Consider the following 13,986-nt stretch of genomic DNA (forward strand, 5'->3'; position numbering starts at 1 on the left):
AAATAATGAAAGGGGCAAGAAATTTGATGGAGAGTCAGACAGTACTCAGAAGAAGTCATGATTAAACTGAAATGTGAGGGTGGAGTGCGTGCTAAGTTGCTTCAGTCGTGTCTGACTCTTTGTGATCCTGTGGACTGTAGCCCACCAGACTCCTCTGTTCATGGGATTCCCCAGGCAAGAATAGTGGAGTGCGTTGCTATTTCCTCCTCCAAGCATCTTCTCAACCCAGGGACCCCACACCCCTCTGTCTCTTGCATTAACGGGTGGGTTCCTTATCACTAGTGCCACCTGGGAAACCCAGTTCTAGAGGTATACAAGTGAACAAAACAGGTGGAAATCCCTATCCTGTGACATTTACATTCTAGAGCAAGGACATTTTGGCAAGGGAAGGGGATTGAGAGAGTATGTGAAGATTAAACAGATTTTTTATGTAAGGTGCTAGGGATAGTGTCGGAGAAGGAAATGGCAACCCACTCCACTATTCTTGCCTAGAGAATTCCGTGGACAGAGGAGCCTGGTGGGCTGCTGTCCATGCGGTCGCACAGAGTCAGACATGAATGAAGCAACTTAGTATGCATGCATGCATTGGAGAAGGAAATGGCAACCCACTTCAGTATTCTTGCCTGGAGAATCCCAGGGACAGAGGAGCCTGGTGGGCTGCCATTTATGGGGTCGCACACAGTCGGACACGACTGAAGCGACTTAGCAGCAGCAGCAGCAGGAACAGTGCCTGGTATAAAACGTTCAACAAATGCTACCTGCCATTTCCTTATTTTGCCAATGACGAAACTGATATCCAGAGAGGGGGAGGAGTCTGCCTACATAACTCAGGTAGCCATTCCCTTCTCCAGGAAATCTTCCCAAACCAGGGATCGAACCCCAGTCTCCTGCATCATAGGCAGATTCTTTATCATCTGAGCCACAAGGGAAGCCCCCTAAGTAACTAAGAGAGGAGGCAAATCAGGCTCCAGGCTACCCCCAGCTCACCTCTCTCAACTCACTCCTAGAAGAATTTCAGTCTGGGGCTGGAAGACATACGCTAAAACAATGCAACCAGAGCCTGTCTCTTGACACAGACTCCTATACCTGAATGAAGAACTTGCTAGTGCCATATATCAGAAGCAAACACTGCTAAATGAAACTTTTATTTGACATCCCTGAGGACATAGATAAGATAAGGAGCTAAAGGAACTCACCTTGTCTGTAACTCCAGCCAATTCTAAGTACCTTTATAACAGTCATTTATGAGGGGCTATCTATTGTTCTACATTTACATTATGAATAGGTAAAAAATGACTAAGGATAAAAATGTAAAGTCAGTTCTGTTCAGTTCAGTCACTCAGTCATGTTCAACTCTTTGTAGCCCCATGGACTGCAGCACACCAGGCCTCCCTGTCCATCACCAACTCCCGGAGTTTAATCAAACTCATGTCCATTGAGTTGGTGATGCCATCCAACCATCTCATCCTCTGTCGTCCCCTTCTCCTCCTGCCCTCAATCTTTCCCAGCATTAGGGTCTTTTTAAATGAGTCAGCCCTTTGCATCAAGTGGCCAAAGTTTTGGAGTTTTAGCTTCAACATCAGTCCTTCCAATGAACACTCAGGACTGATCTCCCTTAGGACGGACTGGCTGGATCTCCTTGCAGTCTCAAGAGTCTTCTCTAACACCACAGTTCAAAAGCATCAATTCTTCCGCGCTCAGCTTTCTTTATAGCCCAACTTTCACATCCATACATGACTACTGGAATTACCTCCACCATAGTTTGGCCCCAGGTAAATAACAGGGAAGGAACACAGCCCAACCCATCAACAGAAAATTGGATTAAAGATTTACTGAGCATGGCCCCGCCCATCAGAACAAGACCCAGTTTCCCCCTCAGTCAGTCTCTCCCATCAGGAAGCTTCCATAAGCCTCTTATCCTTCTCCATCAGAGGGCAGACAGACTGAAAACCACAATCACAGAAAACTAACCAATCTGATCACATGGATCACAGCCTTGTCTAACTCAATGAAACTAGGAGCCATGCCATGTAGGGCCACCCAAGACAGACGGGCCATGGTGGAGAATTCTGACAAAATGTGGTCCACTGGAGAAGGGAATGGCAAACCACTTCAGTATTCTTGCCTTGAGAACCCCATGAACAGTATGAAAAATGTAAAAGTAAACTGCAAACTGTATTTTGATAGCATTTAATATAAAATTATAATAATTATTAAAACCTCTCTCAAATAAAATAGCACTACCTTGTGAATAAAGCAAATCTCATAATTTCTCCAATATATTTAAGCCAGAGTGTTATTTTAAAGCAGTTTTAGAGTCAGATGGAACATAGAAAGCTTACAGGAGTCCACAAGTCAGGAAAGCAATAATTGAAGACATTTCCTTGAGAAAATGTACTGGAATGACTTATCTGAGCCAAACTCCTATGAGATGTCCAAACATTTCTTCTAATCCTTTATTTGAATGACTAATATTTGTTTGCATTACAAGATAATTATAAAGGTTAAAATCCACATGATATAACTAAACTCAAACTTGTTCCCATGACCCTCAAGTCTTAAAAAAAAAAACACACAAAAAAAGCTGAAGGGCTTCCCTGGTGGCTCAGTGGTAAAGAATCTGCCTGTCAATGCAGAAGACTCAAGATTGATTCCTGGATTGGGAAGATCTCCTGGAGAAAGAAATGGCAACCCACTCCAGTATTCTTGCTTGGGAAACCCTGTGGACAGAGGAGCCTGGCAGGTTATAGTCCACTAGGTCTCAAGAGAGTCAGATGTGTGACTTAGCAACTAAACAACAGAATGTAAGGAGGGCCAATCAATTTAAACATGTTGCAATACATACTATAATCTAATTTGAAAAACCTAATTTGTTCTATTATAGTCATGACTTATGATAACACAACAAAATTTTCTTTTATCCTTATTGTGAAAGCACATGAACTGGAAAAAAGACAAAATAGTAAATCGTGCTTTAGTATAAGAGATTACACTGACTAAAAAAAAGAAAAAAAAAGGCATTCATCAAGGCAGTGGCTGACAGTCTTGAATACAAAGATAAGTAAAGTGAAACTTGATGTAAACAGTGAGAAAACTACTCTGAGCCTAGGAGGGTTTACGTTTGTGTATAATTAATTTCTCTATGAATTTTCTGATTCAGGATATGAGTTAGCAAAATTATTAGGATAGTGAGTCCTAAATCTGTAATAATAGTTAAAAGAATAGGCATAATAAATGACTAGATGACAAGACTGTTCATGAGCTTAAAACTAAAAAGTTTTTATGCTTTATAAGAAAACAATAATTTAATCATTTGATCAGCTATACACAGAAATGAATGCTTCAAGTAAGAAAAAGGCAAAGAAAGCCTACTGAAGGTTTAGCTTTTAAACTGAAAAATGTTTATTGAAAGTCTATGTCTGAATCTGCTGGTGATTTAGTGGCTAAAATTACTCCAACTCTGCTTGCAATTAACTTATAAAGGATTTACATGCAAAAAGCATTTAAAGATGCTCACATATTTATAGGTGTTTTGTAAGCAATCATTATTACTAACTAACAAAAAGACAGAGAGTTCTAGTCAAATTTACCAAGTGCTGCATAAACCCATTTAGAAAGCAATGCTATGGTTTACTATGGTTTGGCTTCATTTAAAAATTGGTTGTAAAAGTGCAAATTGTATATTATTTTTCCAGGGCTGCCATACATAAAGTGCCATAAACTAGGTGGCTTAGTACAGAAAAGATGTATTGTCACAATACTGGAGGCTAGCAATTCGAAATCACAGTATTGGCAGGGCTATGCTCCCTCTAAGCCTCCAGGGGGGATCTGTTCTTGCCTCTTCCAGCTTCTGGTAGCCCCAGATGTTCCTTGGCAGATAATTGCAGTCTCTGCCTCTGTCTTCACATGGCCATTTCTTTATAAGAACACGAGTCATACTGGCCTAGGGCCCTACCCTACACCAGTATGACCACATCTTAACCAATTACATCTGCAACATTTCATCTTCCAATAAAGTCACATTTGGAGGTACTAGGGGTTAGGACATCAACATTTTTTTTTTAAACACAATTCAATCCATAATAATCTATAACTAGTGCTTGGCTTACGTTATCTGTCTACAAAAAAGGAGAAAAAGTTTGAAGTATATAAACCAGAAAAATGTGAGAGTAAGTTTCTCCATTATTGGCTCTAAAGATTTATAGATTGACATTCCAGTTTCTATTTCCAGAGTAAACCATATTACAAGTGTTAATTGATTTCCTGTTAAGTCCTTACAGGTTTCTCTTCTCAGATTCTCCCTCCTATACCTGGATCCCCCCCACCAACCACTCCTCATTCCTTCACTGCATTCCTGAAATGCTCCTTCCTCTTCATCATCACATCCCTCCTGTCCTTTCAGGATCAGCAATGTTCTCCTTCAGGAAGGCTGCCCTGACCAGTGACTGTGCACACGGTGACTTATGTTCTTCCAAACCTGACTCATGGTTTTGTGCCTGAATTACTGAACTGGTTACCATCTTACTGATATTTTTCAAACTGTACTTATGTAGTTAAAACAAAAAAGGAATACATTACACTCTCCAAAGCTGATAAAAGCAAAAAAAAAAACAAAACAAAAAGTTGTCCTCTCATTGTGAGAGGTGGACCATAAAGAAGATTGAGCGCCAAAGAATTGATGCTTTCAAACTGTGGTGCTAGAGAAGACTCTGGGAAGTCCCTTGGACAGCAAGGAGATCAAACCAGTCAATCTTGAACATTCATTGGCAGGACTATTGCTAAAGCTGAAGCTCCAATACTTTGGCCACCTGATGCAAAGAACCGACTCATTGGAAAAGACCTCAGTGCTGGGAAAGATTGAGAGCAAGAGAAGGGGATGACAGAGGATGAGATGGTTGGATGGCATTGCTGACTCAATGGACATGAGTTTAAGCAAACTTGGGGAGATAGTGAAGGACAGGGAAACCTGGCATGCTGCAGTTCATGGGGGTTGCAAAGAGTAGCACATGACTGAGCGACTGAACAAATCAACCCTGAACCCCACATTCCCTACACCGCCACACATCACTTTCATCCATTCCACAAAACGAAGGCTTGGACTAGATGATCTCCAAGGTCTCTTTCAATCTGAAAACACTAAGGTCCTAACATAGAAGATATTAAGAAGGGAGGATAACACATTGTGGTAGTTGATATACTCTAGAATGAAACAGAACCTGATTTAGGAACTCAGTTCTATATTTGTTTCTGAAAAAAATTTTTTCTGGCTGCACCATGGGGCATGTGGAATTTCGTTTCCCAACCAGGGATCAAATTCATGCCCCTGCAATGGTAGCGTGGAGTCTTAACCACTAAACCACCAGAAAAGTCCCCTCTCATTTCCTATTTCCACCTTACTCCAGCCACTGTTCTAGGCCCTGACAATGCAGCAGCAAATTAGACTGTTAAGGTCCCTGTCATTATAGTGATTATATTCTTGTAGGAGAGAGAAAGAAACTAAAAACAATATAAATGTATGAGTAAATAATATGATCTTGGATAGTGATAATTACCATGCAGAAAAGTAAAGCAAAGAAAGAGATTAATGAGTGAGGAGGCTGTAAAAGATGTTTTAAATAGCATGTGGGGATATGTTCTCTGGGAAGTGCTATCTGAGACAGTGAAAAGGTTTGAAAAGCATCCTCGAGAGAAGCAGTAGCATGAGTAAATGTTCAGAGGAAGAAGGCAGACAGTCAGAGCACAGGTCTGCTACTTACTTGTTTCATTTTATTTTAGAGATAGTATAAATAAAATGGACTGGAATGGGTGAATTTAACTCAGATGACAGTTATATCTACTACTGTGGGCAAGAATCCCTTAGAAAAAATGGAGTAGTCCTCATAGTCAACAAAAGAGTCTGAAATGCAGTACTTGGATGCAATCTCAAAAACGACAGAATGATCTCTGTTGGTTTCGAAGGCAAGCCATTCAATATCACGGTAATCCAAGTCTATGCCCTGTCCTGTAATGCTGAAGAAGTTGAAGTTGAATGGTTCTATGAAGACCTACACGACCTTCTAGAACTAACACCCAAAACAGATGTCCTTTTCATTACAAGGTACTGGAAAGCAAAAGGAGGAAGTCAAGAAACACCAAGAGTAACAGGCAAACTTGCCCTTGGAGTACAGAATGAAGCAGGGCAAAGGCTAATAGGGTTTTGTCAAGAGAAAGCACTGGTCATAGCAAACACCTTCCAACAACACAAGAGAAGATTCTACACATGGACAATACCAGATGGTCAACACCAAAATCAGATTGATTATATTCTTTGAAGTCAAAGATGGAGAAGCTCTATACAGTCAGCAAAAACAAGACCAGGAGCTGACTGTGGCTCAGATCATGAACTCCTTATTGCCAAATTCAGACTGAAATTGAAGAAAGTAGGGAAAAGCACTAGACCATTCAGGTATGACCTAAAACAAATCACTAGCCATTACACAGTGGTAGTGACAAATAGATTTAAGGGACCAGATCTGATAGAGTGCCTGATGAACTATGGACAGAGGTTCATGACATTGTACAAGAGACAGGGATCAAGATCATCCCCAAGAAAAAGAAATGAAAAAAAGCAAAATGGCTGTCTGAGGGGGCCTTACAAATAGCTGTGAAAAGAAGAGAAGCAAAAAGCAAAGGAGATTAGGACAGATATACCCATTTGAATGCAGAGTTCCAAAGAATAGCAAGGAGAGTAAGAAAGCCTTCTTCAGTGATCAGTGCAAAGAAATGGAGGAAAACAACAGAACGGGAAAGACTAGAGATCTCTTCGAGAAAATTAGAGATACCAAGGGAACATTTCATGTAAAGATGGGCTTGATAAAGGACAGAAATGGTATGGACCTAACAGAAGCAGAAGATATTAAAAAGAGGTGGCAAGAATACACAGAAGAACTGTACAAAAGAGATGTTCATGACCCAGATAATCACAATGGTGTGCTCACTCACCTATAGCCAGACATCCTGGAATGTGAAGTCAAGTGGGCCTTATAAAGCATCAGAGTCAGATACAACTGAAACAACTTAGCATGCACACACACACAAGAACACAGTTATGAGTAAGAAACCTATTAGGCATCCAGACGAGGATTTTAGGGAATGATTAGATATAAGAGGGCCTTGACAGTGACTTAAAAAAAAAAATTCTTCAGTCTACAGATGACTCATCTACATATTTGGAGCCATTTGGTAGATGAAGCAACCTAGGGAGGGAGTATATACAGAGGAAGAGAGAGGCCAAAGGCTAAATCTGGACCTCTCCCATAATTAGAAGCTAGGAAGAAAAGGACAAGCAAAGATCAGAAATAGCTGCCTATAAAATAAGGGAACAACTGGAGAATGTAGTGTCCCGAAGCCACCTACAAGTTACAGGATCTAGGCTTTGAGCTTTGGCTTCCTCTTCTGTAAAACAGTACTTACCTATAAGAACTTGTGGGGAATGAATGAAACTATATGTGTTAAGTACCTACCAGAAAACCTAGCCATGATAAATATTCAATAGACTCTAACAGTTGGCAAAATTTAGAATGTTGTTTATACACATGACTATCAAGCTGTTTTCATACTGGAGTTAAGATAAGTAAAGATGAATGTGTTCATTTATGAATATCTGAAGCCACAAAGTGGCAACAGTAGGATTCACAGAAAATCAATAGGTAATTGACCTTCATTTTGGAGTGATATGTGTGTGTGTGTGTGTGTGTGTGTGCACGCGCGTGCATATGCGCATACTCAAATGACATCATGACTAAGTATATGTTATTTTCTAGACCATCTTAGAAGTTTCCTTAAAAGAGAATTTGTGTGTGAAGGTTGGAGGGAGAACAGAATAAAAAGAGTATTTATGAGTGCTTACTATGTACTATAATAGATATTCAAATTTACTTACATAGACATAAAATTTCAGAAAACATAAGATAATATTAATATGTTCAATTTACTAAAGGGTGTTCTAAAAAATTTAAAATTTGAATAAAAGCAATAATCAGAGATGCTAATTACCTATCAGTTTATTTTCTTCTCTTGACTTAAAAATTATTAATTATAAAAGCTACTATTTATTGAGTATCTACTATGCTCAAAGAACTGGAGCTCATAATTTACATGTTTTTTTCATTTTCAAAACAGTCCCACAGAAAGATAGGTGCTATTATCACAATTTTATAGAAGATATACTTGAGGGAATTCCCTAGCAGTCCAGTGGTTAGGACTCTGTGGTTTCACTGCTGAGGGTCCATGTTCAATTCCTGGTCAGGGAACTAAGATCCTACAAGCTATGTAGCACGGGGAAAAAATTCAAGAAATAGAAAAAAATTAAAAATAAAGAAAAGAAGATATGTCAATACTTGAGACTGAATGGGTTTATGTAAGTTGTTTTAAAAATATAGTTAATAAGTCACAAAACAAGACCATGGACTCTGGTTTTTCTCATTAAAAAGGCCTCATTGTATTCACTATACTGGACTATCATCATAATATTTTGACAATTATTCTTCATGTTCAACCTTCCTAATGTTTTCACTTTCATTCATAAACAAATATTTTCTGCTTAAACAGTTCATTTCAAAATATATTAGAAGAAAGGACACATCCAGTTCTATGTTACTTTAAATACTTACAAGATTTACAAATCCCTTATAAAATTTAAGCCAAGATCAAAACAAGAAAAACTCCAGAATTTCTGAGTCTAAAGCTTACCAGGTAACAACTTGCTTCTAATTCTATCAATGTACAGTTTGGCAGCAGTCAGTGTCAGCCAAACAAATAGTGTGTGGAATCAGTCAGGCTGTATGTCAGCCAACAAAGAAAATGAATCTATTCTGCTGTGGACTGAATGTCTGTGTTCCCTCTAAAGTTCACATGTTGAAGCCCGAGCCCTCAATGTGATGGTATTAGGAGCAGGGGCCTTTTATACATGATTAAATTTAGATCAGGTCGTGAGGGTGGTATATTCATGGTGGGTTAGCGCCTGCATCAAAATAGTGAGAGAGCTCGCTCTCGCTCCCTCCACGCACACACATCAAGAATTGGCCGTGTGAATACAAGAGAGAGTGACTGACCACAGGCCAGGAAGAAGGCCTTTACCAAGAACTGAATATCTGGGTACCTTGATCTTAGACTTCTTAGCCTAAAGAACTGTGATAAATAAATATCTGTTATTAAAAATGACCCAGTCTACAGCATTTTGTTATAGCAGCCCAAGCTGACTGAGACACTTGGTAACACAGCTAACATAGAGCTGGAGTTATATGTGATTCAAGACATTCAGAATTAGTCTAGCTGGTCTTTCGAAGAACATAGAGAGCATATGGATAGATTTTACAATTGCTACAGATCTCACTGAATTTTTGTGGCCATGTAGAGAATGAAATGAAAACAAAGAAATCAAGCAAAAGTGATCTCTGTGTTGACAGCAATTACTACCGGATAACTTAGAATTTAGGAATATATCAATTTTTTCAGTATTTCTAATACTTTCTCCTAATTATGTTTGAACTTGACTAAATAGTTCATATTTATACAACCTTTCTCTAACTTTCAACTGGAAATATGTACTTCCCCTTTGGAATGATCTTGTGCACATGTCCTCCAATATGCAGCATAGGCTGCACCGTTTTGTTTTGAGTAAAGTATCTGCTGAAATGTCTGCTGAGTGAGGGAGTGGGAAGGGGACTATATAGGGAAAAGGTTTTAATAAAAAATGAGCTGGAGTAAAAGAAACAAATAGCGATTAATATTCTACCCTTGTTCAACTTTGCACTACCTAACGTTCATAATTTCTTTATTGCTCATAGAAATTTATTAATAATGTTACTTCACTTTTTTAAAACTTTCTTAATTAATGTAGGCATGCTTTATTATCTAGCTCATGTTCATATCAAGTGTATGAAGGAAAGTTTCTTTTCAGAGTAAGTTTTCAATTAAATATTCTTTACTAAGAATCCTCTTGAGGCTACTGAATCCACCACTGATGATGTAGAAACAGGAAGGTAGGGCTATCTGCAATGTCTCTGCTTCATTAGAAACTGTGGCTCTCTCTGTAAAATGCTAAAATCAATCTGTCACAATTTCAAGGGAAGTCACAATGAATCCATACTCAAACAGTAGAGTTAATAAATAACTGAAGTGGTCAGGTTTAGATTCTACTTCTTTCATTCAGCAAGCCTGGACTCCAGTGGGTCAGGCACTGTTTCTGGGACAGAAAAACAAGGTACACACCTGCTGCCCTTAGGATTCACTTTCTTGTGTGACAGAAAAATCCATCAGCAATTCATTGTACATCAGAGTCCTAACTGCTATAGCTTACTTCTATGCAAATTGCTATGTATACACAGAGGAGACACATTAGTCTGCTTGGGTTGCCATAATGGAATGCATGATTTAACAAACATAAATGTATTTCTCATCATTCTAGAACCTGAGAAGCCAAAAATCAAATGCCAAAAGATTAAGGCTTGCAGAGGTCCACCTTCTCACTGGGTCCTCACATGATGGAGTAAGAGACAAGTTCTCTGGTGTCTCTTTTTATAAGGGCCCCAATCCCATCATGAGGGCCCTAATCCCATCATGAGGGCCCCATCCTCATCTTACCCTTTTTACCTCCAAAGTCCTTATCTTCAAATACTATTACATTGGGGGTTAGAACTTCAACATATGAATTTTAGGGAACACAACATTCAGTCCATAATAGGAGGGATGTGTTAACTCAGCCTAGGGTTATGGAGTAGGGTATTGCAGAAGAATTGACCCCTGAGGTCTCAGAACAGGCATAAGAGGTCACCAGTGAAGGAACAGTGAAGGCATACTTTGTCGAAAGAATAGTAGGGGAAAAAAACACAGGGGGAAGAATGAAAGGTGATCATTGCATCATGGATAGAATAAGGAGTAACTCTAGGATAGGAACCAGTGAATGAGGCAGAAAAGTAATTTGAGACCAGATTATAGAAAGTCCTGAGCATGACTCTGAGAAGCTTAAAATTTCTTTATATGGGTAGCAGGAAGCTGATGAAGTTGTGTGTGTGTTATTAACAAAGTTTGTTGTTTGGACTAAAGTACTACAACTAAATTTAATATTTAAAATTGAAGTTTTATAAGTTTTTATGATGAAATAACATCAAACTTAGAGAAAGCAAGAATAGTACAAAGAACTCCTGTATAGTCTTTACACAAATTTACCAATTATTACTATTTAGCCACATATACCTTATCCTCTTTCTCTCTCTCTCCATATATATATATATATAATATACATATATTATATATATAACATATATATATTTCTTATATAGACACATAGATAAGCATGGGTATATATACACACACATTTATATATACTCACATTTTTTTCTGAACTAATTGAGTAGTTCATCCTTTCACCTCTTAATAGTTCAGTGTGTATTTTCCAAGAATAAAGGCATTCTCTTTTATAACCAAATTACAATTTTCAAATTCAAGAAATTTTAATCCATATAATCCCAATTTTGTCAACTGTCCTAATAATGACTTTTACACTATGAAAAATTTCACCCTGTAGAATCAGATCTGGGACCATGTATTGCATTTCATTTTCTTGTCTCTTTCATGTCCTTTAATCTGCAAAGTTCCTCAGTCTTCTTTTTCATGATAATGACATTTTTAAAAAACACTGAGATTTTTTAAAGAAAATGATATGTTAAAAATACCTTATTATTGAAAAATGACTAAGGTCAGTGAAAAAGAGATGAATGAATGAGAAAATAAGGGGCAGAAAGGTGACTTGGGAGACAGAAACAGCTTGAGGTGATAAAGATTCAGCGGGAGGGTGAAAAGGGCACCCACATGGGAAATTCAACAGCATTCACTGCTGATTTTGTGTGGAAAGTAAAGAAATTAAAGTTTGCTTCTAGCTTTGTCCATTCAATGAATGGTGATAAGGATTATAAGTAAAGATTTTGCCTTCTGTTTAATTCTAGGTTGAAGGAGGATAACCAGTTTTACTTTTGAGTGCTAAGTGGATCTAAGTATCATGCAGTTGGAAATAAGACACGGAGCTCTGGTAGGATATCTAGGGTAGAGAAGGAGTATCTGAAGAATAACAAACCTAAATAGCCTCTCTTCTGCTTAGCTTTCCATCTTACAGCTGAGACTTGTACACAGGAGATGCTTAAGATGGATTGTAGCCTGACAACCATCTCACAGTAGCTTAAGGGAAAGGCAAAAGGATGGTCAAGTTATCTTCCAGGCAGATGAGAGCTGGGAAGACTCTGGGGATTTCCCTGCAGAATTGAGGAAGCCCTAAGCTGATCAGGGCAGCTCCTCCCCTGCTGCAGACTCAAACAGGAATTAATAGGGTCCCAGAGGAACAACGCTTTGTACCAGCTTCACAATCCCCCATCCAGAATTTCCAAATCCGGAAAATTCCTATAGAACCTTTCACCTACACCTCTCTTCTACTGTCCTGTCCCGTACCCCACCGTGGGGTTGGGAGGGAGTGTGCAAAAAGGAATCAGACCATCCAGTTGGTCATTTATTGGCTCATCATATATTCATCTATTCAAGAAATATATAGTGAATGTCTATAATGTGCCAGATGCTGTGCTAGGTTCTTCAAGTATGGCAATTAACAAACGTATCTGACGTCATCATTGCATTTCCAATCTATCAAGGGAAACATTAAATAAATAATTAACTACAATTGTTAAGTGCTACAAATGGGGATGCTGAGTGCAGTCAGAGTGTGTGAGAGGGAGAGGCCCGGCTTGGTGTAGAGGCTCAAGGAAGTCTTCCCAGAAAAGGTGACACGAGAGGGTAAGGAGGAGGCAGCTGGGTAAAAAGGGTGAGGAAGCAGGGAGGATGAGGTAGAAAGAAGGCCAGGCAAAGCAAACTGCATAAAAAGAACCCAAGGCAGGAAGGAACTTTGCCTAAACGTGGAAGTGAAAGCGTTAACTGTGGCTAGAAGGAAGAGAGAGTGCCTGGGGTGAGGTCTTTATGCTAGGAGATAATCAGCCCCTGGAGGGGCGGTGGTGGGGGGTTACTGGAAGGATGTGACATAATCAGCTACTGCCTATCAGGTCTCTCTGGTTGTGAAGTGGAGAAGAGATTAGAAGATCAAAGGTAAACAGAATAATACAGTTTTTCCCTCTTGGGTCACACAGACATCTATTAATAATATAAGAGGTAACACAGAAACATAGCAAACGAGCATGACCCTAAGCAGGACTGGACCTCCCTGCTCCTGAAACACAGCTTAGCTCCACATGGGTAAGGCCAGGGATTCTGGAAGTCCTGGCCATCTCCAGGGAAGGAAAGGAACAAGACCCCCTCTCCAGGTGGGTCCTCAGAACTGCCTTGACCTCCAAGGGAGAAACCTGACCCCAAACAGTTTGCCTACTCTCTCTCTCTTTATGCCAGCACATACACCAACTCCAAAATCTTTCAGCCTGACCAACTCAGTAATCCAACTACTGCTCTATAATCAAAGAATGCTCTATCTCTTAGGACCTTGCTCCATATTTTCTGTTTGCACAGTATCTGAATAAAAATCATACTTGAGATGAATTCACCTCTAAACTTACTGTCTATAAATGCTCATCATAAGATGGCTGTGAAGTTTGCATTAGGAATCATAATCATTTGTTATCATATATAAACTACTTCACTCAACTAGAGCAGCATTTACTCTGGCTTACTTCCATATTCCAAGACTTTAATGCTGCCTGCTGGCAATAGGAACACTGCTGGAATTCATTCTTGAACAGAACTTTTTCTGAACTGGAACTCGACACTAAAAAGCAGCGAAGAAAACTTGTTACCATTCATTTATTTTGGACTTAAATTCAAAGGGTGAGAGGAACGGGGGAAGGACAATAGTTCTTTGACACAAGCAAGTTAGTAGAAGGCCAAAAATCTCTTTATTAGACTTGATAGCCTGAGGCAGAATAGTCAGGAAAGCAATTTTGCAAAGTAGATCTTTGC

At 39.1% G+C, this 13,986-nt stretch overlaps 1 protein-coding gene across 1 annotated transcript in view; it reads right to left on the reverse strand.

Moving 5' to 3' along the window:
- DSE (dermatan sulfate epimerase) overlaps positions 1-13,986 on the reverse strand; it is a 141,360-nt gene that overhangs the window by 105,685 nt on the left and 21,689 nt on the right. The gene's annotated exons all lie outside the window — the stretch shown is intronic.

The sequence above is a fragment of the Giraffa tippelskirchi genome, chromosome 9 (genome assembly GCF_054371585.1).
Source record: "Giraffa tippelskirchi isolate mGirTip1 chromosome 9, T2T-mGirTip1v1.2.pri, whole genome shotgun sequence".
NCBI lineage: Eukaryota > Metazoa > Chordata > Mammalia > Artiodactyla > Giraffidae > Giraffa > Giraffa tippelskirchi.